Source organism: Bombyx mandarina, chromosome 22 (genome assembly GCF_030267445.1).
Source record: "Bombyx mandarina strain Sakado chromosome 22, ASM3026744v2".
Classification (NCBI taxonomy): domain Eukaryota; kingdom Metazoa; phylum Arthropoda; class Insecta; order Lepidoptera; family Bombycidae; genus Bombyx; species Bombyx mandarina.
The window spans coordinates 11,675,304-11,702,072 of record NC_143228.1 but is presented as its reverse complement, the minus strand read 5'-3'; the positions used below and the strand labels follow the sequence as shown (position 1 = coordinate 11,702,072).

The following is a 26,769-nucleotide window of genomic DNA, read 5'->3' as shown; positions in this document are numbered from 1 at the left end:
TAAGGCGGATCCTAAAGTGTATGTACACGGTACTGAACGCGTGGGAGGCAATCTGATAACATAGCTATAGTTGGTCTGTTGTGTTTATGATATTCAAGTATTAAGTGCAAAGTTCAATGTGCGATTTTGTGAAAATATAATAGTTAAAGTATAATTAAATTGCATTGACCTGTAATTAAAAGTAATTTTACAATTTTTTTTTATTGCTTAGATGGGTGTCAGAGCTCACAGCCCACCTGGTGTTAAGTGGTTACTGGAGCGCATAGACATCTACAACGTAAATGCGCCACCCACCTTGAGATATAAGTTCTAAGGTCTCAAGTATAGTTACAACGGCTGCCCCACCCTTCAAACCGAAACGCGTTACTGCTTCACGGCAGAAATAGGCAGGGTGGTGGTACCTACCCGCGCGGACTCACAAGAGGTCCTACCACCGGTTTGATTCCAAGTCAATTGTTTTTTATTATCACCAGCGTTTCGAATTAGATTTCATATTCACAGACGATTAAGATGTTGTTTCTCTTCGACGTTTGTTTAATGCGTCAACTATTTCACAATTTCTATATTAGAATTTGTCATTTACGTTTCTTTGCGCACAGAAAGAGCTAGGAATATTTTGAGGTCTGGCAGTTTGTTTAACCTGGGTTTTTCATATTCACGATACCCCCTTTCATAAGCATCCAGGTGTTTCAGATTTCAAATGAAAGGAAACGGTTAAATCGTAAAGTTTGAGGGTCGTAAAAATTGAAGAATATGTCTTAATGCAGTTCACTAATAAGTTTTTTATTATTTTATTAAATTTATTATTTTATTCAAATCAAATCATTTTTTTTTTTATTCAACATACCTAAATGAAAGTACATACTTGTTGAACGTCAAAAGAACTATCGCCAATTCACAAGAACTAGCTTCCGTCCTGAGAAGAATTGGCAAGAAACTCAGCGGGCATGTCTTCTTTTTTTTTTTAATATTAGATTTTTTTTTAATATTAGATTTAAAAAAAAAAATTTTTACAATTGGTATTATAACGTAACAATTATTATAATATTGAAATGCCCGGAGCGAGCAACTCATTCCCACTATGTGCAATCTTCTATTCTATTTTGACATAAACTAATGATAAATCTATTCAATGAGTTTTCGTCAGTTGATTTTCCATACAAAATTGCATGCCGTTGTTCATAGACAATTTTAATTTTATTTTCCGTCCGCGCTATAAATACAAACACAAATTACACTGCAGTTTCTAATACTCGCATGTTTCAACCGCATCCGTAGCGAGAGAAAGCAAAACGAACAAATAAATTTAATCCTTAATCATAATTACCTTTACGTTCATTATCGCATACCTTAATAATCTCATAATCAAAGTCAAGTCGAATTGATACTAAACGACTTTTTCATAAAGTCTATGTTCCAACTTTAAAATTCGACTTGTGCAAGTTAAGCTGCTAGAATTAAACAATTTTACACTTTATGCGTAAAGGAATTAGCGCTGAATTTGTACGAGAAACGATTAAACCATTTTCGAGCTGGTTAACTTTCAAGATTCGTTCGTATACCACGAGTTTGTAATTACTAATAACTGTAATTATTTCCCTCCCAGTTTTTAAGATTCGAGGCCGCTTATTATTTTGAGATGAAAAGTGGGTTTTATGCTTATTTGTAATAAATTGTGAAAAATACTCGCTACGGTTTTGTGGTATTGATCCCGTAGTCAAATATTTCTCTTTATTCATTAAAGCAACAGAAAAGTTACATTACTAGTTCTATAAAGGTAAAGTTTAAGATTTTTGACAATTCAAACAATGAGGCACACGATCATGTCTAGTTTTTTGCGAAAATCTGCTTTCAAATTACTTGGTTTCATTTCTCGTCTCGACTTGCATTTCGCAATACTTTTATCAATTATTAATATAATCATTATCTTAAAATGAACATATCTACAAAATGTTAGAAGCGATAACAATTTGCGAGGTTTCATATAAAAATCTTCGACCAAATATGGTCATAATGTTACGAATGATTGAACGGTTTGGAGGTAACAGAAGGTAGCGATCCTTCATACTTTGATAACGACTTATGCTTTAGAAATTATACCTAAGGTCGGCATTACGTGTTATACTCCTAATCTCTTGGCAAGGACTCTAAAAGACCAGCTTTGGTATGGAGTCAAATGGAAGTCATTTGACTCCATACCAAAGAGGATCGTTCGGTTTTTTTTTTTTATTGCTTAGATGGATGGACAAGCTCACAGCCCACCTAGTGTTAAGTGGTTACTGGAGCCCATAGACATCTACTACGTAAATGCGCCACCCACCTCGAGATATAAGTTCTAAGGTCTCAGTATAGTTACAACGGCTACGCCACCCTTCGAACCGAAACACATTACTGCTTCACGGCGGAAATAGGCGGGGTGGTGGTACCTACCCATGCGGACTCCCAAGAGGTCCTACCACCAGTGATGACGCAAATTATAATTTTGCGGATATCATTCTCTAAGTATCTTATCGTATACGACATGGTGAAATTATCCGATCATAACCCATCGCATATTCCATACTCCTATGTCCGGAGATTGTTAAGGCTAGGTAACATCCGGCTTCGGAATAAACTTGCCTCCAAAATGTGCATTCAGCATTATGACTGCCCTTCTTCAAACGACTTAATTGGGGAATCCGCAGCGATACGCTTGGCTGTAACTTTGGAATCCCTGACATCCAGAAGCAACGGTGACAACTAATCATCATAATTAGTATCGGCCTATGAAGGGTATAGAATTTAAAAAAATTGTTTTGTTGCGGTAGCAATACTGCAGTGAAGCAGTAATGCGTTTCGGTTAGAAGGGTGGGGCAGCCGTTGTAACTATGCTTGAGACCTTAGAACTTATATCTCAAGGTGAGTGGCGCATTTACGTTGTAGATGTCTATGGGCTCCAATAACCACTTAACACCAGGTGGGCTGTGAGCTCGTCCATCCATCTCAGCAATCTTTCTTTCTGGTCGTTCCCTCAATGCTGAGGATCGTGACTGTATGTCAATCTTCTCCACTCGGTCCGGTTCTGCGCCATATGTACCGCTCCCCATATCTGGCCTCCAGTCACCTCCTTGAGTTGGTCAACCCATCTAGCTGGCGCTCTTCCTCTAGCGCGCTTCCCCTCCATCTGTCCGAGAATCTCAGCAATAAAAAAATAAAAAATATACCTAATATAAAAACATGCATTTCTCAGCAGTTTAATTCAGAGTTTCTCTAAACAACACCAACAAAATAACGTATGAAGGCTGAATAATTAAATTGCAATCAAATACTATCTGTTTGGGAATTCGAAAACCGAAGTTTGCCGATTGCGCTGTAATCGTGCTCTGGAATGCATGAGAGAAAAGAATTTAATTTTAAAATAGCTCAGACCGACGGAACTTGCGCGATTTGATCGCTACATGCTTACTAATTAGAACTAACAATAGGATTGATGTAAGGGTATATAAATTCCCCCCTTTCTCGTTTACCAGCATTACATAATGCTCCAGAATGAGTATTAGATATAGTAATTTTAGTACGTACAAACAATCTAAAGCATATTTGCAGTAACAATTTCCATTACGTATATTGTATTGTTATAATATGTTACAGCGGATAATACATTTAGGTAACCATGTTATCCATCAGCGCGGGTTTATTCTTGTTGCGTGTTGCCATGTAACGTTGTACAGATAACAGTGTCGATTGCAAAGCGCCACTCGTCGGATCGCTTCACCTGGCGCATGTCGGGCCTCGACGAGTTTTTGAATTTTTAAATTACTCATTGAGCTATGGAATTTTCCCAGTCTCAACGGTCCAAACCAGCAGCGGCTAGCCAAACGAATTTGTACTCTAACCCACAAACCCACGTCTCGAAATACAACAAAGCGCACGTTGCTTTTAAGGCCTTTGAAACCGCGCTTTCACAGTATGCTGGCAAGCCTAGAACGGCGTCCCCCGAGTCCGATGCTAACGAATGTCGTCCTAAATTTTTGATATATAAAGTCGAAATATCATCCTCGCCTGATCGCATACCCGACGTCTCATCTCGCGACAAGGGATCATTCTGGCGTACTCCCACGTAATCCGTAACTTGACTCTGTCTCGCGATACTCTACAAGTAAACCGAAGTCAAATCGAGACTACAAAAAATAGAAGCGTAAATTTGTTTTATGTATACTTAGAATTGTGCCGACTGCAGCGCGTACGTAGAAATATTGTGTAGGAAGATCGTTCACCTAGAATGCATGTAGATAAAAGCGAACTATATAGGGCGTTAACAAAGACACTCGTCGCGTTCTCCTAACCAAGAAAGTTATTCCAGTTACTCGGAGTAAATGAACGAATGTAGCGTCAATTGCTCATACATTACGGAGCTCGTCGGCCGAGATTATATTGTTGTGATACAACCAAGCTAGCGTTGCGCTTTCTTTAACTTAAGCGACGGACTATAGCTCATTAATAAGAAGTCGGTATTCTGAACGAGAGCAGAGTGCTTAGTGCGAGTTTTTTAACGTTCTCGATAGCGTAAAAGTTAACCCAATTTTGTATGCAGTTGGAGCAGCGCCCCTAACGGCAAACGTAGGCCAACGATCCCATTCCATACAAATATGAAATAACTTTTACGCTATCGAGAACTTAAAAAAACTCGCACTAAGCACACTGTTCTCGGGTAATGTTTCGACACGTCAAAGTTATGTTTGACAAGATTTTGCAATTGCATCAGTATCAGGACGCTGATGTTTTATCGTGGACATATCTCGCGGCTGTTACGCGCATTCGTTTATCAGAAACGTGACGTCAGATACTGTCAATATTTCGATAGCTCTCGCGAAGCCATCGAGTACTCATTCTGACCATTGTCTCGTACAGATAATCGTCGAATTCGTCGAAAGAACCCGTTCCACTCCGGCGGTGTACCGCGTCGTAGAATGTTATTACCTCGGTGCTCGGGAAGCGCGAGCGCAAACACGCGTGCAAGCGAGATAGCTTTCTAGGAAAGCTGTTGGGGTGACAGAGAAAGATTCCGTGGGAGGAGGCAAAGGGTCAGCGAAAGTGCATTGCCACGAACGCTGCAGTGCACCGCACCCGATGGGAAAAGTTCTTCTTGCCGTAACATAACAACAGTTAAATTATAGATTCCGTAACACGAATACCGCATGTAACTATACTGAGACCTTAGAGCTCATATCTGAAGGTGGGTGGCGGCATTTACGTTGTAGATGTCTATGGGCTCCAGTAACCACTTAACACCAGGTGGGCTGGTGAGCTCGTCCACCCATCTAAGCAATAAAAAAAAATTATAGAAATTACAAAATATTACGAAAATGTGTTTTACTACATACACCTGATATGTGGCGCATAGAAAAGGCACCCTCGTTCCAGTTTAGATTTAAAAAAGGTAAAAATGAAGCGTGTCAAGTGGGTTTCGTGCTCCTCAGCAGGACAGAGTGCCTGTTCCCTGTTGAATAAAGTGGGTATTTTCCGACGTAATTCTTCTCTTTGAGGACTACTGTATCAACTGATGCCACGTCCTTTAAGTCATTTATAACTTAAAATTCTACTAATATCATATGAATTATAGTATTTTCTTCAAGTAGATTATATATGACGCGTTGTGACTCGTTCTTTTCTATACGTTTGCTGCTTTGTTGTTGTTATGTTGTCGATTTAATCATGTGATTGAGGATTTCACATTCAACGACTTAGACTTAAAATTTTATCGAAATAAGCACTCCCAGGCTCTGGAAAAATACCTTTCAAAGATCGGAATCGACTCGAACTGAGAGTCGAACTAACACACAGTACAATAGGGGTCATCGCTATTCATCAGACCAATTAGGCGATCAACATTATTTTTATACTTCGATATTCATATGAATGTTTCCAGAACAATCGTGTTAGGTTGAATCGTAAGATTGTGATTTTGGCCTGTTCAACACCTTGAGATATAAGTTCTAAGGTCTCAATATAGTTACAACGGTTACCCCACCCTTCAAACCGAAACGCATTACTGCTTCACGGTAGAAATAGGCAGAGTGTTGGTACCTACCCGTGCGGACTCACCAGAGGTCCTACCACCAGTAATTATGCAAATCATAACTTTGCGGATTTGATTTTTATTACACGATGTTATTCCTTCACCGTGGAAGTCAATCGCGAACATTTGTTAAGTACGTATTTCATTAGAAAAATTGGTATCCGCCTGCGGGAATCGATCACCAGTGCATCGCTCAACACGATTGCACTGGACGTCTTATCGTTTAGGCCACGACGACTTCATATTCGAAGTTCACTTTTATACTTCGATATTCAAAATATTTCCAGAACAATCGCGTTAGGTTGAATCGTAAGATTAAAATTTTGGCCCGTTCAATAATATGTTCATATTTTTGATGATTGTGATTCAATATTATTTAGTGGAGTAGTTAAAGAATGCACTGAAGACTCTTAAGGGGACGTGAGCTTGGTGTTCCGGTCGTCTCCGGATTACAGCTAAGGTTGTAGTTTAATATGCAACGAATTTAATAGTTAATGTCCGCGCCAAGTCGAGCAAGCTCGTATGTTCGCAAATTACTCCACACTTATCCCCTGGGAGCGCATGCTTCGTCTGGATTTATGTGTGTGCTTCGACTTGCTGACGTAGGACGGTGCAGAAATTAAGCGCTTATGTAAACGCTGTGAACCTTTGGAAAAATTCACAATGCCATCGAACTAAGACCAATGCATTAAAGGGCTTATTACTCACCTAACATATTTCTTCATTACTTTCTCTTTCTTAATGTATAGAAGCCTCTAGAGGCTTTTTATTTCGTAATAAGAAATAATAAAAATGAAATAAAGAGCTTAGATAATGAAATGCTTACTTAATATAGGTACGTTCAGGAATCGTTTCCACAATGAAGAATAAATAGCATTGCGTAAAAGAAATAAAAACCGTTTAAATCATAATTTGAGTTATTATTCGTATGACGTCTTGTGACCCACCCCTACGAGTAGGTATTATCACCCTGCCTATTTCTGCAGGAGCAGTAATTCGTTCCGGTTTGAAGAGTGGGAAAGCCGTTACACGTTGCTCTATAAACTGAGACTTATAACTCAAAGTGGATGGCGGCATTTACGTTGTTCTCGGCTATTGGGCTCCAGTAACCACTTAATACCAGGTGGATCTTGAGTTCGTTCATGCAATAAAAAAGTCGTTATCCTCCAAGTGGAGCCCGACCTCTCTTCCAGTTTAGCTGATATTCGAAAACTAGGATCAGTTTAAGCAGTTTCTAAATAAGTATTTTTAATCACCAATATCGCAAAGGTGCTTGCTCCCAATCGGTCAGTGAAATTGTTTCTGTGAGTATTATCTAACTAACAAAAAACAAAAAAAAACAATATAACAAAGGCGCAGTTCAAACGAAGTCCCCCAACACTATGGTAATATTTTAGAAACAAAATAATAAAATAAAAATGTCACATAAGAAAAGTTTACGAGGTAATTGATATGACATTGATGCGCTTGGCAGTTGCTCGGCTCCGGGAATTGAACGTCCGTTTTCCTCGATGTTACTGTACAGGAAATGTACCATTTCGCGTTAAAAAATATATATTACACATATTTTCTTTAACATGTCAATCATTTTTTTATTAAGCGTTAACAGGTACTCTTTACTAGTGGTAAGACCTTTTGTGAGTCCGCGCGGGTAGGTACCACCAACCTGCCTATTTCTACCATGAAGCAGTAATGCGTTTCGGGTTGAAGGGCGGGACAGCCGTTATAACAATACTGAGACCTTAGAATTATATCTCAAGGTGGGTGGCCCATTTACGGATGTAGATGTCTATGGGCTCCAGTAACCACTTAACACCAGGTGGGCTGTGAGGTCGTCCATCCATCAAAGCAATAAAAATAAAAAGTACAATATTTCTTCAATTAAAATGGTTGGAATTGATTGTGCAAAAATATAGTTTATTGTTACGGTCGTCAAATTCGGAAAGCTACGTAAAATCTTCTCATCGCAAATACCACAGTGTCTCAAGACGAGAGTCTTTGACCAGTGTGTGTTGCCAGTGATGACATATGGCACTGAGACGTGGTCGCTCACAATGGGCCTTATGAGAAGGCTCAAAGTCACCCAAAGAGCAATGGAGAGGGCTATGCTCGGAGTTTCCCTGCGAGATCAAAGCAGAAATGAGGAGATTCGCAGGAAAAGCATGGTAACCGACATAGCCGTCATAACCATGACCGTCATCCGACGTATGTGGGCTGATAAGTTACAGTCGTCATGACCATTTTAAATTATGATGATAAACTGCTAGCACCGCACATCGTGAGACGCGCCGAAGTCAGAATTGCGTTCTTTTATTAGCAGCTTCACGGCAAATATTTTCGGCACGATGGTAGCAGATAAGCTCACACAAGCACCTCTTTTACGTAAATAAAAATAATAATTACAAAATACATTTTCTACACGATTTTCTCCTCGATCGTGAAATTCAATAATGAAATTTTGCCAGACATGTCTTCCCTTGGAGCAAATGGTATCTACCGTATAATTAAACTATTGCACGGTCGCATCATTCAATACCATTTAAACTCAAATTGAGTCTAGTGCTTTCTTTGGTTATCACGAGTCGTAGATATTATTAAAACTACCTTCACAGCTTAATCTTGCGTATACAACAGACGTCCACGGCCACGAAAATTGTGAAGTATTGGAAACGTTGGAAACAATATAATGACAGTAATTCGGGATTAAACTTTAAAAGTATTTTTAAACATCAAACAGATTTATGTACCCTTACTTGCTAACGACGCGTCCTGCAACTCAAATATCTTATAGTAAAAAAAAAATATCAGCTCATTATTGGAAATAGGATAACATAAGCTCATTAATCTGTTGCTTCTATAATTACACTATCTGGGTAAAAGTTAAATTAAATTTGGGGTTTGTTTGTTGACCATTTGGGTTCCCGCTCAGGATGGGGTACTTTTTACTATGAACACTGCCATAGACCGACGCAGTCAAGACCGTCTCAATTAAAACGTTAAAATTAGATTAAGAAGTTAATACTTAATTAATATCAAGTATTTTAATTTTGTGTGCTTTTTTTTTTTTTTGGTCAGGAGGAAATCGCCGGACTTCCGCCCTTTTCTGGGGATACTGGGCGGGGTATGTCAGAGTCGAACTGACTAAAACCTCCTGTCACTCAACAACCAACGTCCAAACCTCGCATGAGACAGAACTCATGACAAGGCAAAGGGGGGAAAGTGAAGCGTTTAGTGCGGAGCACATCTCTCCCATCACCCTCCACCTCGGGACGCCGGACTGGCGGTCGTCGGCGCCACGACCACCAGCCCTCTCGGTCGGCAGACTGTCCGAAGCCCGCCTAGATGGCGCCGGTTAGAGTGGGTAATTTTGTGTGCTAACGAAATAAATTAAATGAAAGGTTATTTAAAAAAAAAAGCAAATAATAATTTAATAATAAAAACAAAATCTTATTCGTTTCAAACAAACTTTATATTTCATGTCACACGGTGTAGTTTCTCCTGTAATGTAATTAATTACATTGATCAAAAATATTTGTCGTATTTCATAACACTGTCTCGTATAAAAAAAGTTTCCTTTTTTAATTCTCATTTTTGATATCGATTATTCACCCGCAAAAAAGCAAGGTCGTTAAAAAAGCGGTTTATTTCGAGAACATTCTGTATAACGACTGCGCGCCACTCAACGTGATTCCTTTCATAACTATGACAGTTGTCACGCCAAAGCTTTTAAAAAATCCCATTCATTCTGACCTCAAGATGGGACTTGATAACTGGGGAGAGGTCGTGCCTGCCGAAAACGACGGCTAGTGAGGTTCGCATCGTCATTATGATTTAATTTCAGGGAAAGCGGCCGTGACAAAGTCTACGGCGCCATTATTTTGTTCCAGCTCGGTGGATGTTTAATAAACAAATGACGTGGGGCCTCGTAATGACGCACCAGGAGGGGCTCTTCTTCGTCCTTTAGAGCCCATTTTAAACTTGATGTTGCTCTGTGCTACACCAAATTTACTGGTGTAGTATCTGATGGACCTGTCTTGCTTGAACCCGAGATCGGACAATAAAACATAAATTAGGGCAACTGTAGTAAGATTCAAGATTGGAAGGAACCCCCCGTGTCGTTTTGTGGCGAGAACTTTCCTGATTTGAGATTTAAAATGTTTTCATTCCAAAAATTCGTAGCCGCGTTTTAGAATTCGTAAAACATAGGTTGATAGAAGCCGTTTTGTCCCCTCCATGTTTCCCCTATTCTAATTTATTCGCGAGAGTTCTTGTCGTTATAGTCGTATCTAACATCATTTGTGGGTTTATACTTCATCCCGCTTAATACCCTCACCACATGGGCACGAGCTGTGTATTTCACAGACGTTAATTTTTCAATTTATACCGATATTAAATAGCTTGTTTAAATAATATTTTTAACGATATTTATTTAGAAATCCGCTGTATTCAGATTATGATAAGTTGCCGTCGCATTTATCTATTTATCTATCCATATATATAAAAATGAATTGCTGTTCGTTAGTCTCGCTAAAACTCGAGAATGGCTGGACCGATTTGGCTCAATTTGGTCTTGAATTATTTGTTGAAGTCCAGAGAAGGTTTACAAGGTAGATAAATGAATGAAAATGTTCGGAATTAAATAAAAATAACAATTTTGTTCTTCCTTTAATGTGTCCCCCGTCAGACGGATTCCTTTCGTTTGTTTTAAGTTTATTTTATACAAAAGTTTAAATTTGAGGCACTACGAAGTCTGCCGGGTCAGTTAGTAAATACAGAAATAGCTTGATATTCCCGAAAACAAAATCTGTTTTACTACCGATTTTTTGATCGTTCTGATTTTGAAACTTTCATTTCATACAGAAGCAGAAGGCAAATACGAATTCCAATCACACGAGCGGTCACTTAAAGTCATAACGCATTGTATTGTTTACATTACTTACAAATGGGTTCGATACTTCCACAAACATTAGCAGCTGTCACGGTGTCGCTGTCTTAATGACAGTATTTATAAGGAAAACTCGGCCGAACACGAAAATACAATTTGGTAAAAGGTAGAAGTTGTCACAGTAACGCGAGTGAAACATTAGGCGGGCGGGGCGAGTCACGTGACAGCGGCCCGCTTCGCCGCGCTTTGCCTACGACACTCACCAAATTACTAAGAAATAATACAAAATTAATGTTCTAATATGTGTTTTCGAAGAAAATTATATACGAAAGGTCTAATTATTGAGGCTTATCGGTGCGACTTGTTTACACCACCTGCTAATCAAAGGGTTCAGGATTTGGTGCGGGCATTATGAGTCTTATAATGTTGCGGCATTCGATTGTTTTCACTGGGCCCGGGTGTTTTAGTTTATTTATTTTTTTGCTGTTACAGGCCAGCAATATAACATAGCACTTCCGAACATAATTGATTACCATGGAATTTTAGATGTACAAGGAACTGACTCTATATCTACAACTAAGAACCCCTTAGCAAACTTTATTCGAAGAAGCATGTACCGAGCGCTATAATGAAGCATATATTATGGTGCGCGGAAAATATCGTGGAAGATATTTCATATGACGGTAATGAGGGTGAACGTAGCGGTTCCAAGCGGTAGAGATTAACTGGTAGCCGGTGAGACTGTAAAAGATAAGTCACCTCAAACAATTATTTTAGGTTATCGCCCATGGAATATACTCGCACGGTAAAAGATACAAAACGAACAAAACTTTCTCCGTTGTCGTCCCTCGCCGATGACAAAACGTGTTCGAATTGGTCAGATAATTTAAACAGCTTTAAAACTAACGTTGAACACACCCAAAATTGTACACCATTAAATTAATGACGCTAATGAACTAAATTCGAACCTGTTACGACTTTCCCATACTAAAAATCTTAATACTTTCCAAAGAATCTCGCTCACGTCTCTTATCTAAGGCCGATAAAAGAGGTGATTAAATCTATCCAGGATTAATGTATGACGAACACGACCCAAGGGACCCGTGGCCAGCAAATCGTGGCTATCCCCACAAATTTACCCACAACAAACCACCTCGTGAGAGCCGGAACGAAGATTAATCGCCGGCATTTGGGATTACGGTAGTTGTGGTGGACACAAGCATCTATAACCTTTAAACTATTTAACTATTTTCACCTCTAAGCCCTTAACTGGAAGGCTTAAAGTCGTTTGTGGTTCTATGAGTAAATAAGTTAGACCTCCAGGTATGATGGCTACTTAAACTTCTATGCTTAACAAGACTATTTCATTATAGTTTAATGTATACCGAATGAAGGTAAATGCTACAATCTAAATTGCCTATTTTTCAATAATCTATTTTCATTATTTTGTTTCAAGTTTGATTGACTAATTAACCAAATCTAATAGTTTTAAAAGGAAATAATCATTAGTCCACGTTCAATAAATTTTTAAACAAAATTAAATCGTTTCACAATGTTTATAATTTACATATACATACGTTTTAACATGGAATGGTATAGTCACAAAATATAGGGCTAGCAAAACTCCAAATAAAAGTGGATGGTCCTTTCATTTGTGTGACACTCGAAAGAATAACTTGAGGTACAAAAGTTAAAAAAAAAAACATAACGAGACGTAGCACTGAAGAGGTCCGGATCTCATTTAGACAAATCGCTCGTAGCGGTCAAGTCAGATACCAATAACAAGGGGTCCACACGTGCTATTGTGCTGGATGCCGTCATTAGGCCGCTTCCGTACAACCCTACAAACCTCCCGTACATCCCGAATGACCCGAATCTATTTCAATGGACGAATGGGATAAATTCGAATGTCCGTCTCGGGACTACAATTTTATGACTCCGGAATATGGTAACCCTAGATTCGAATGTTGTTACGATGATGGAATCTAAATTATTGATACTCAAGTTTTTATGTGCCCGTCGTAAAGTAATTCGTGTTTTGAGAACTTACAGTATATTGATATTAAATCGTTCTATTTGAAAATGAGAATGGAAAGCGTACGTAGAAATAGTTAAAACTCAATTTAATTTCAAAATAATTATACCCACAATTGTAAATAGCCATGAAATTTGTAACTTCTTTAAGGGCAAATAAAAATACAAAATTTTCTAGTTACCAAGGAAGTCGGAAGCAGATCTCATCGTCCCTATTAGCAGATACGAATGGATATTTTTTTTTTATTCTCCGCACTGAAAGCCAGCCTCGAGCGTTATTTAAGTCTGTATTAAAAAAAAAAACATACTACGGGTTTTTCTGAAAAGCAAACTGACTTGTTACGTTTTAAGTCAATTAATCGGAGCTAGCGAACTCACGGAAACAATACACATAATAAAACAAATATACACGAGTATCATACTTCCGAGTTTTGTAAGCGATTTCTTTTTAATTAAACCTAACGATCAGAGTACAACAAGCGTATTCGCTGTTTGTTTAACATTAAATTTTCCTATTAATTTCGTAGCGAACGCTTTCGATCATAATTATTAAGTTTTTTTTGTTTGCTGCAAAATAAACTTTGTAGCTATCGCAAGACGAATCAAAAAACACTTTTGATATTAAAAAAGCTAAACTAGAATAAACAGATCATAACGCGATTGTCGACTCGGCGATGGCGAAACGTAATAAAATCCAAGAGGTCGCGGGTGCTTACTTAATTCAGTAGCTTCCATAATAAAACACGCGACAGTCTATCTGAAGAGGAGAACAAACTTGGACTTGTTGCATTTAAGTTAATTAATCCACGGACTAGATCAGATAAAGTCTGGGGACCTCTCGGTTGTCTTACACTACGTGCACTATAGAAGGCGAAAACCTTTGAAACAAGTTTAGTAAGGTTTCTTACAGGCCTGATGTATATCAGAGTAGTTGTTGATTTTATTAAAGATTCGTTTATATAACTGGCTCTTTATAGATTAGTCAGATTAATTCGTTTGTTTTATTCATACGTGTTTCTGCACACAATACGTTCAGATTTTTTTATGATTTTCATTTAATTAGCTAGTTATCAGAATTGAAGAGAATTCGATACGAGGCAATGACTTTAGATCTCGTAAAATCTGTACATTGGACCGACGAGATAACAACCAACAATTCAACTCTGAAAAATACTCCGACGCGCAAGTGATAGTCAAAGTTAATCAGAACTACTCTAGTCAAGAGTGTTCGAATGAGAAGAAGAATATTAGTGTCCAGGCCCTGAAGACAGGTGCCAATTAAAAAAAATATGGAAAACGTATTTAGCACCTACGTAAGTCCACGAACATCTTCCGCGGTGGGGGGAAAATTCCCCCAAATATAAATAGAGATAAGAAAAAAAAAATATGGCTTAAGCATTGGTAATATAGCGTATTATATGCCCTCACAACTATTTACCACCACTCTGCTTTTTTTATTGCAAAAAATATCATGCGTTCCGCTTTGAAGGATTGGCGCAGCCGTTATATGCAATTGAAAAATCTATGCAATTGAAACTTCCACATCGCTTCTCATGGTGAGTGGAGACATCCACATTGTAATGTCTACAGGTTCCACTTAAAATCAGGTGGGCTGTGAGCTTGATTACCCATCTATGCAATGCATAAATAAATAAAAATTTGTATGTCTGATGCGGTGGACAGGTTAGTAAAATTTACTATATATCTAAGATTTGCACTTCACATTGGGTAGCACCATTTGCATTGTGATACCTATGAATTCCGGTAACCATTTATTTTAAGTGGGATACGGCCTCATTCATCCATTCAGGCAAAAACAAAAACTATAATCATAAAATTCAGATTTACAAAAAGGCAAAGATAAAACTAATTGCTAACTAATTTGCGTAATTACTGGTGGTAGAAGAACCTCTTGTGCACGGGTAGGTACCAACGCCCTGCCTATTTCTGCCGTGAAGCAGTAATGCGTTTCGGTTTGAAGGTTGGGGTAGCCGTTGTAACTATACTGAGACCTTAGAACTTATATCTCAAGGTGTGTGGCGCATTTACGTTGTATATGTCTATGGGCTCCAGTAACCAGTTAACACAAGGTGGGCTGTAAGCTCGTCCACCCATATAAACAAAAAAAAAAACAAAGCAAAAAAATCCCTGAAATCCATTAAACTATCGACTTCGTATGTATTAATAGTGTATATAATATACTATTAGATAGCAACTTCGAATTTCGTATTCATTAAAAACAATCACTGCTATTGACTCGCCGAGTAAATAGGTTTAAATAGTAAAGTCCGTTCTCTGCGGAACTTATTAGAGTTGGTGAGTGAAAACGGACTCTAACCGTATAGTACGTATACGTTATTGGGACGGCCCCGATTCCGGGATAATGTTTGTCCAACTCAAACAACGTGCCGCTATTTTTTTGCGGCGGAAAAGCAATCTAAGAATAAATATATCAATATCAGTTTACGCCGATCGGTCAAAGTTCCTTTTATGATTTACGTGAGGCTTTTATCATTTTGTTAAAGAATTTTCTTTGTACGCGCGTGTGCTCCGGAGGTTCTGTTATTGTTTTCGTTTGAACGTTTTGGAATACATAAATATATATATATTTATTTATACATAATATAATATTTTCGTTCCTTTTCGTAGAATGTCTATGTTTAAAGTACTTGAACGATTAGGCGTGTTTATTGAGTTATAAATATAGATGTGATTTCGATAAGTCTTGTTTGATACTTAGAATTCAAGAAAAATATCTTTGTCAATTTAATAATAGTCGAATTATATGTTTTTTGGAATCGGCTTATGAATACTAATCTATACTATTAATATTATAAAGCTGAAGAGTTTGTTTGTTTGAACGCGCTGAACTCAGGAACTACTGGTTCCATTTAAAAAAAATCTTTAAGTTTTAGATAGACCATTTACTGAGGAAGGCTATAGGCTAATAAATAATGTTTCAAAATAGGCGTTTAAATAGCTCCTTAATATTCTATAATTCAAATAATTCTACGTAAATGAAGTGGGGGGTACAATTTAGCGTTATGCCAAAGTAACTATTCCACGCGGACGGAGTCGCCGGCAAAAGCTAGTTAGTTATTTAATATTACTATTACGTCACTACTTAACTACATCAAATTGTACTCATAATATGGATTTATGAAAACCATAAATTTGACGGGATAGTGGGAGGGATTCAGAAATCTCAAAACTTGCCCGAAAAAACGTAATCCACCCTCAGCTGACTCGTGGAATTCCATTCTCATACAAACTACCTTTCGATTTTGCTAGTCAGGTCTTTTGTCTGCAATTAACCTGCATCAAAAACTGCTTAGTACATTTTTTTCGTAAAGAGATTATTTATGGATTGTCGTTTATATAAGAACAATTAGTATGTTTTATTCAATTCTTTTGACCATTCAGATTTTTAGAGTTAACTAAATAAACTTAAATATATATGGTTCTAAATCTTAATCGGAAAAATATTCATGAATTTTTTTAAAGAAGTATTTTTATTTTTTATTTTATTGCTTAGACAGGTGGACGAGCTCACAGCCCACCTGGTGTTAAGTGGTTACTGGAGCCCATGGACATCTACAACGTAAATGCGCCACCCACCTTGAGATATAAGTTCTAAGATCTCAGTATAGTTACAACGGCTGCCCCACCCTTCAAACCGAAACGCATTACTGCTTCACGGCAGAAATAGGCAGGGCGGTGGTACCTACCCCTCACAAGAGGTCCTACCACCAGTTAAATTGTAATGAAATAAACATTTAAAAATTTCAATTTGTGCAGTTTCGTAAACGTAATCCTATATTAACGTGAATTGCGAACACACTCAGAATATAATTCTAATAATTAATGCAGACTCGTGTTAGACTGGGGTTGCAAAGATGCAATAAGATACCGGAGGATATGTCAGCGCCTTCCACGTATGTGACGCAATTAGTCCGGGAACGTACCTACTTGAACTAGCTTCGCGAGGACGCGTGCTACCTAATTACTTATATCGTGTACTAGCGACCCGCCCTCGCTTCGCTTCGAAAACATTAAAACACATGAAACCAAAAAAAAAAATAAAAAATAAAATAAAAAAGTAGCCTATGTTCATCAGGGACAATGTCGGCTTCTAATGGAAAAAGAATTTTTCAAATCGGTCCAGTAGTTTCGGAGCCTATTCGAAACAAACAAACAAACAAATCTTTCCTCTTTATAATATTAATAATAGTATAATAGTATAGATCAACTTTTCATAGTGAAATATTCTTATAATATAATAATTCCCTTAACTAAACAACTCTACTAGAAAGAGACAAACACATACATCTACAGTCTACGTCATAATGGGACATAAAGTTCGACTTCCCCGACTTTGAATTGTACACTTTTTTAATGAATGTCCACGGACAAATCTCACGATGAAGCGGCTATTTATCCTTTCGTGTCATAAAAATTAAAACAGCCGCAATTATAAATTTATATAGTCATTGGTTGTGATAGAAGCACACATGGGTTGATTCCACCATCATGTCTACTTATGCCTCAAATTCGTCATGCTTTCCGGATTGAATTTAGTAAGGATTAGTAAGTGTGCTACTAGTAAATGTTTAATAGTTTGGTTTTAGTAAATTAGTTAGAGTTGGTTGTTAATTTTGTCACCAGCAGGTTCACATGACGCGGTGGCGACTGCGGTTGCATTGCAGTCCTCATTGGCGTTGACACCGTCGTCGCCAGACTTACTGAAAGAGTAACCTGATCGGTGGTGTCTGGCGTTTCGACCCAGCAGGCTGGTTCTGACCCAGCGGGGTATCTCGAAACACTAGCGGCACTACCCGGGCTGCCGTACCGCGGAGACCGGTGTTGTTGGTCGTCGACTAACACATCGACACCGAAAATCCTTCTTCGGGGTGGCGCGCGAGTCTAGTTGTAGTGTTGACCGCGAAAAACCCCTTACTCTGCAAGGATTCTATCCCCGGACGGAGATCCGAAGTTGGGTGAGAGACGGCAAGGGTTTGGTGGATAGGGCTCTAAAACATCCTTAGGGCCGTCGTCCACTTCCAACGTCTGTGGACCGTCATGACCCACATACCTTACGCACCACCTAGACACGTTTTTCTTTTTTATTGCCCTTGTAGGCAGACGAGCATACGGCCCACCTGATGGTGAGTGGTTACCGTCGCCCATGGACTTCAGCAATGCCAGGGGCAGAGTCAAGCCGCTGCCTACCGCTTAATACTCTCCACAAGCCTCTTTTAAAGAAGGTCATGTCATAGCGCTCGGGAAACACCGTGGAGGGAAGCTCATTCCATAGCCAGATGGTACGTGGCAAAAAAACGTAAACCTCATATACGAGGTATCTGCCTCGTGCCCGGTAAAAAAAAAGGTAATAACGTAGTAAGAGGTTAGTGAGATAATTTACGCAATTTAAAAATCTTAAACAGCAAGACGTTATTATTTTAGTAGATAAAAATATAAGGTGATAAACAACAATATAATTGCGACTTCAAGGTAGGACTGCAAGGACAGCATAATTATGTGATTTAATCTGCTAACCTTAAAGTACAGGGAGTAAATCACGAACGAAATCCGTTTAGACATACATACATTTATATAAATTTAGACTTAAAAATAATTGGAGCTAGAATTATGAACAATAAAGTCTCTTGAGGAAGTTGAGTTAAAAAAAAGCAGAAAATAAATGATGCTTCAAAACATTATCACGGCTCCTAAACTATTCGACGGCCGCAATAATTTTTCACGTTTAAAAAAAAAAAGAACTCGCTCAGTTTATCGCGAAATGCTACCACGAAAAGTAACCAAGTCCGCAATTAACGCAATTTAACTTTCCCGTGACGGTTTCGAGATAAAAGTGGGAAAAAGTAATGGATTGAAGTCAAACTTGCCGTGAAAAATTTTAGTCAATGGGGGAGATAATTTCCTCGGAGCAACGACAGGAGTGTTTTATGAATTTCAGTGAAAAATTGTCGCTGTAAAAAAAAAACGGAGTAGAGGTCTTGTGATCGGGTCGGCTCGCCTCAGTAATTTAGCGCCATTTGTCTCCTATGAATATTTATTAGATGATCCGAAAACAATGACCGTTTTGAAATTCAATGTAGAAATCGATTGACATTTTTACATTTATATGAAATATGTGGAAAATAAATTTCTTTGAAGTGATATGCCTTTACTACCTACCTACCTATTTATTTTCATATTATTGGGTTAAAAAATCTGAAGTCTAGTCTAAGAATATTCCGTATGGCAATTAATAGCAAAACTATGCTAAGGGTTATACGATTCCACATTCTTCGACTTTTTCAAGTTTTTCTCATCGCATACGCTCATGTGTTTTCCCACTTAAATATCTTCCTAATATATAAATAACTAGTTTCAAACTAAGTACTGGTAGTAGGGAATTCTGTATGGATTGAATGAACTTTTACTGTCGTGAAAAAAATATTATTTCCGGTTTATAGGATAGTGATGTCGATATAATTAGTAAGTTACATCTTTTGTTGCTGGACGGGCCGCGAATTTCTTAGATATCTTAAATCAACAAATAAACGTACAAAATATAAAACAACTTAAGTCACTGAAATATGAAAATAGGAATTTCATAATTTGAGTGATTGCATAAAACATTCCTTCGGCATTTAGTTTAATATTTTTTCCTTATCAGATTTTGCGCTTCCTTTTTTTTTTACTGCGGAGTCTTTGGTCGACATCGAAAATTTGCAATTAAAAGTTACGCATTCATAACAACAGCGAACAAAGTGCTCCGCTGAAACCTCGTAAAGCGCGATATTTAAATTTGCCGCCGCGACAACTCCGCCGCCAGCGACAATTCAATTACAACTAATAGCCTCTGATTCATGTTTGTATTGCTAATTAGTCGTCGACTCAAGTTTTGTCACTCCTCACTTAGTCGCTTTCCCGAGCGATGTATTCGCTGTTTTGTATAATAGATTGTACTCCGCCGTCCGCGGTCGAACACTCAACGAGGCCTTTTGTTTATTCATAATTTAATGCGTGTCTTTTCATTTTATTCGAGCTCCGAATAATATTATGTCTCGGAAACGAATGACTTTTGTAAATGATGTACACGTATTTCTCGTTAATGAGCTTCTGGTACGTGACGTTTAAATGTAAAATCGATTGTCTAAATTGTATTTTTCGATGTTTACTCGAATCATGTATCATTATCAACACGCATGTTTTGGTTTGATGTAAGTTCATCATTTATTATTATTTCATAAAACGTGGGTGACTTGATTGTGTATCTGGTTTCGTCGATGTCCATGGGCGGTAAACAATTACTATAAGCGTTGGCTTTAAAAAAAAATATACATAAAATCTGATATATCTTTTTTTATTAAGCTGATTAATTAAAAATATAATACGCTCAAAGCTTCTGATCGGATTAACAACTAGTTTTGATACAAGAAGATTCACGAGTAGAAAGCTTTTTCAGATAATCACGACGAAACGCTTAGACAGAAAACGAACCGCAAATCGTCGAGACATCAAAGGTTTAGTTGAGACTCCAAAAACAAGGTGCGGGAAGTTACGTAACTTGCAGCGAACAGAAATAAGCATTTGTACCAATAGAAGAAACTTACAAATCCCTTACAGAAACCGCACGGTACACGCGACCGGGTATTAGGGGCTCAACGTCCGCAGCCGCCCTGCTTACTTGTCCCGTAAACAGCGCTTAGTCAACATAGGTAAAATTTGCCAAAAGCATAAGTAGTTTTGTTGTATTGTGTAAATGTTGGAAAACAGTTGTTTGACTTGTCGTACCGCATTCTTGTGTTCGCGTGTGCTGTTTAGGCGTGAGTTTGCGTGTTAGTAATGATAACAATTTATTTCACTTGTACCTTATTAAGTATAAGATTCTTAGCAATAGCTCTTTCTAAATTAGCGATATTGAGTCGGTATGCATATTTTTATATTTACAAACTGACCATTTGAAATTGGAATTGGTTGTAACGTCGTATAGATGTATACATATATGTAATCATAATATGTAGGATAGAACTTTATATGCTGCTGACATTTAGATTTACATTTGAATTTAAAAAAAGGAACTAGGAACCCTCGTCTTAGCTTATAAAAAGTTATTAATTGTACCGTCGCATAAGACAAGAACCGTTACGTATCCATTATCATTAAAACTTAACGAGTTCAAAACGCTAAAGGCAAATGAAAGAAGCAAGTTCATATAGTCGTAACGTAAATATAGGCCAAGTTGGGACTCAAGTGCGTCCGGTCGGTAAAACAATGCAGGTTTGCGTCGAGAGCCCTCCATCGTACGGGCACATAATAGACACTCCACATCCGAATACAACTACACTAGTGAATACGCTACAGATGGTTTGAGAACCGGGATTTCGGCTACTGATAGTGTTTTGTTTTATGTGACTTGTAGACTTTATGACGTACACATTTCTTAGCTTCATAATGTAGATAACGTACAATGTAGTGACGTAACGATATCTATCACGACGAAGGAAAATATTGTGCATTAGAAAAGAAACCCATTCAATTTTAAAAGTATGTTTTGACTTTTGACTATTTCTACTGCGGCACAGTCAATTAAGGATTCGATTTAATATCTCCGGATGAGAGGGAACATTCACATGGTGATGTCTGTGGGCTCCAATCTATAGTACTTTGTAATATTATAAAGCTGAAGAGTTTGTTTGTTTGAACGCGCTAATCACAGGAACTACGGGTCCGATTTGAAAAATTATTTTAGTGTTAGATAGCCCATTTATTGAGGAAGGTTATAGGCTATATAAAATCACGTCAAGACCAAAAATACTGTTTCAAATTCGGGGTTTTTTCCCTTTTGAGAGCTTCAGCCGCGTGCGCTGCAGAAACGGTTAAAGTTTCGCTAAAATAATGTATCACAAAATTGGTCCCCTTCAAAAGATCTAATTAAAATCCGCGACAGCATATGTCTATATGTTAAAGTTGGCTCACTATAAAGTGTTTTATGCTAACCAAATTTGTTCTAAAATAAAGCATTATTTGTGAACTATTCCACGCGGACGAAGTCGCGGGCAAAAGCTAGTAACTAATAAATACGGTGTAGATCGTTTATCGATCTGCCCATCTTAAGTAAATGAGAAAAGCGTAATCGCAAACAAGACGATGATAATACTTTCCTATCTTTCACTAATTGGTGTAATGTTCTTGATGTTATTTCGACGATTTGTATTTTCTTCGCTAAATACCTGACTGATAAAGAGAACGTTCCCACAGGAGTAACTTTCCTTGTAAAAGGGTTCTTACATTCCGACGCAGGGAAACCCTCGAGCTCTCGGCTTGTGGCTTCAAGGAATTGACGAATTAATTTTTAACAACATCTGAATCCCTAGAGCGCAAATTTATTAGACTTTTCAAGGAAATTAATTCACCTTTATTGATTGTTACCTTTATTTTGAGGTGGCTTTGGATTGTTTCATTTTTTTTCCCTTCTTTCCATGGTTTTAAGGGCACCAAAACATAAGTGGAACTTTATACCCTATTTGTGTAAGTATAGAGGAATTATTATATGTATTGCTTAGATGGGTAGACGAGCTCACAGCCTGCCCGGTTTCCAGAGATACAACGTGAATGTCATTACCTACCTTAAGTCAAAAGTCGCAATTATTACAAAGCCCTCCCACCCTTTAAACTGGAACGCATGAATTGTAGCTTGTACCTACATAACTCTGCGGGCTTATTATGGGCCTTTGGATTCATTTATTCACGTCATCGACGGGAATTAGAAGAATTAACACATTTATTTGTACACAGTTTAAAATACGTTTTTCAAAGTCAGATTTAGATGTATTGAAATTAGGATTACTTCGCTTTTTTTTTTGCTTTTTGCCCTTGTAGCTTACATGGACTTCAGCAATGCCAGGGGCAGAGCCAAGCCACTGCCTACCGTTAAATTTCGTTGTTTGACAGTTTTTTCTGTAATGTTCATACGATACGAGCAATCAAAGTTAATACCAGCATACACTTTGAGACATACAGTTGAGATCTCTGGAAAGAAAGACTAATTCTTGGCCGAAATAACCTGTTGGTACCAAGAACGTCATGTGACTACAATTTTTTTCTATTTTAACGACCGCAGAAGTAAACTCAACTTCTAAGCTTTTAGAGCTAAAACATATCAATCAATTCCAATAAATAAATACAAAAGGAAATTGGAACTGCGCTTTCCGTTTGCGTTTTGAATCCAATCACTACAGGGCACAATGTACGCTAAACGGCGTACAACAAAAGAACGATAAAGAATGGAGCGCCGACACATTCCCGCTAATAAAATAGTTGAAGCAACAGGTTGAGGCGTCCCACTCCCCACCGATACAATACCGACTATGTGTGTCTGTGATCCTAGAATTTGTACTGGATTTAGTTGTGTCTGCGTATTGTCTTAGGGCTGTTGTGTTTAGGGAATGGAAAGCTATACATGAGGCTCAAGCAATAGTTTTTTGTAAATTTGTAAATCGAATTTGCGACTATGTCAATATGTAAAGGAGTACAGTAGCTTTGTTTTTTTTTTCGCATACCTAAGATAACGTGTTCTAAAGAGCTTCTTCTATTTATGTTATTAGTATGTACGTTAGCAGAGCTCAAAGATTCTTCAAACGGGAACTCGTGCTTTATAAAAGATTTGTACACGACATTGCTATCAATTCCGATGGACTGGCTAGGTTTACTATTTTTATTTGTTTTACTAACACGCAATACAGATTGAAGTGACAACGTCTCTTGTATTATCATTGATTTCTAATCAAGTTCTCACAGTTATTATTAAAGCAGAATTATACAAAATGCCTATTGCGGTCGTTCTTTTCATATAGCAGTAACTATTTTGAAATTTTCACAGACAGACATAAGGCCAAACTAGAATAAGACGGTAATTTCTCGAAACACCTTTACTCCGTTCACTTCAAAAATCTTGTAAAATTGAATCCTATTCAAATCTAGCACTCTTTAAATTCACTTTGTTTCTGTCTTCATTCACAGAGCATACATTCTGAATTTCTCCAAATGTCTGTATCCCTGTGTTCGTATTTCTATATGTCAAAATTGTCATCCAGCTAGACGGGAATGCGGTCCCTGCATAAATCGAGGCTTTGTCGTCAGTGTTGCCCGGAATTTCCCACAGGAGTTTCAACAAAAAGCCAGATTCATCTCCTGCATCCAATACTTTTCGTAATTCAATATTCGCGATTACTTTGTCAACATTTATGTTACAAATAAGCAATTAATTTAATGAAAACTGTATCAATATTGATGAATCATATATGCAAATTTTATCGACGACACGTTAGCGTGCTTAATTTGATTAAAATTACGTTGCTTCTACTGTTAATTGCAATAGTAATGCCGTACAATAGTTGTTTATAAATCTAAGTGATGATCACTTCACACTCAAATTAAAAAAATATTAAGAACATATTTCTGATTTCATGCGCTGTATTTAATACAAAAAATACAACGTTTGATTTGATTATATTTGATCAACGTAAAATTTCATCATCATCAACAGTACTCTATTTTCATAAACTAAAAATATGTTTAATCAATTCTGGAACGAACAGTGTCTGTAACGAAAATCTCAATAAAACGCTTGAAACCCCGTCTACACAATCTTGTAACTTTATATTAAGTTGGGAAATCACTTTAAGGGTACCGAGCTCAGACACCAGTATCGATGCTTTCTTATTTAAAACTAACTTTACGAATTCAATAAAGCTGCCAAAGGAATTTACTTCTCTTTGACTAAATAGCTTAAAAGATTAATTAACAGAAACTCCGGAAAGATCCGGTTAATGCTTCGTCGTAAACATTTTAATTTCGCTTGAAATAATTTTGAGCATCGCGGAAAGACTTGTGACTGCATTGGCGGCCAATTAAGTAGGAATTGTGCTTCCTTATTTTTAATTACTGCTAAAATGTAAATATACAAGAGTTAGAACGAGATTGATTTTACTAGTTATTTAAGTAATCGTTGATATTTTAAATGTAATAACACAGGCTAAATATTTGAAGGTAGTGTTCTGGATTTGGAATAATCTTGTAAGCCGTAATAAAAAAATAAACACGTATATTCGTATGGAATGTTTCCAAGTAAACGTTATAGAATTTCAAAACAAGCCAATTGAAACTTAGCATTTCCATTGTATCCGAACGAACGGTTTCACGACAAATCGTTGCAAAGGAAATGAAGATTTGAAAACCAGGTGCTGTTGGATTACTGGCTGATGGGGTCACGTAGCTCTCGCTGAAATGCGATGACACAGCAATCGTGGCTTGCAGTTGCGTAGTAACTGCATAGCTCCAACATAATCTCGTCTAATCGACTTCACTACGGTCTCACCAGCGCAAGGCTGTTTAAGAACACTTTCACGATAATAGAGCGTTTAATAGCGGGCAATTCTTAGATCTGTTTTCCAGGGATTTGCTGGATAATGTTCGTTGGAGATAAAAAAACACAAAGTGCTTTTTGGCATGAATTGTTACTGTATTTCAGTTGAGACTAGTGATGACCTCGAGTCTTCACTAACTAAATTCTCTAGGTTCCGGTTACAATATCGCATCAGTTACCTCAAAAGGTACCTATTTGATGTTTATAGACGTCCGTAGATTAATTTGTAGCTAGTTAAGTAACCATATAGAAAATATAAGTTTGGTATATCTTATATGGAAATAAGTTATGAAGTGAAATCATTTTTAAAATCCTGAAATTAATAGAACGATGAAGATAATAGAGAAAAAAAAATTAAAATTATAGGGTTTTCAATAGGGACGCGCGAATTTGATAGCTCAGCTCATAGCGGCCATCTTGGTAAAGCGATACCTGTCAAATTTGACATGAACACATATTTGGTCTTTACATTTCACCACGGAACGATAATCCTAATGAAAAACCCTTTACTTAAGTGAACGGTATCTATTAATTACAATTCAAAACCTGATTTAGTGATTTTAAATTATAGCTCAACCAAACGATCCAAATAAAAAACAAATTGTTACCTCCAAGAGTTACCTTTTGTAATATAATAAACGTAAAGTTTAAACGGAATTTTCTTCTAATAAAAACAACAAACACGTAGTATATATCGTAGGCCAATTAACATTCAACAGAATCAGCCACGGGTGCATTTGTTGCAAAAACTCGTAACCCGCTGGTCCGTTGAAACTATTCGCCGTAGTTTATAAATACGGGCTTTCATCTGATGAAAAAAAAACCGAACACGGCAGATCGCGTGACGCTCGGGATGAATTAGAGCCATTGATCGTGACGTGGTATATAAACCGCATTCTATGTTAGCGTTTTAATTAATTTTTTTTTTTGGAAATATCAAAAATTTCATACTTTACTGGTAGATGAGGTCATTGTCATTTTCTTCTTAAGCATTTCTGAATTCTTGAGAATGTATTTCGATTTCATTTTATACTGTAACCGTTATTAGTACTATGGAACGTTGATTTCACGGACTGTTGCTCTGATATCAGTAGCAATATAGTCATATGGATATATTTTATATTTCGGATCTAGTCTAAGTCTTTCATATTATATTCTTTAAAGCCGAAATATTTGTAGTAATGATGCCGCATCTATGTTTACAAAGTTCTTAGAAATCCTCAAGACAAAATGAATAATCCCATTAAAATTACCTAATCAAATAATCTCTTACTAGGCTAATGATAATTTTTATTTTATTATTTATTTATTAAAATTTTAATTGAAACAACTTTATTTAATTTGGTTTACTGAGGT

General features: G+C 37.3%; 1 protein-coding gene across 5 annotated transcripts in view; it reads left to right on the top strand.

The window, feature by feature from the left end:
* heph (polypyrimidine tract-binding protein 1 heph) overlaps positions 1-26,769 on the top strand; it is a 522,083-nt gene that overhangs the window by 348,146 nt on the left and 147,168 nt on the right. The gene's annotated exons all lie outside the window — the stretch shown is intronic.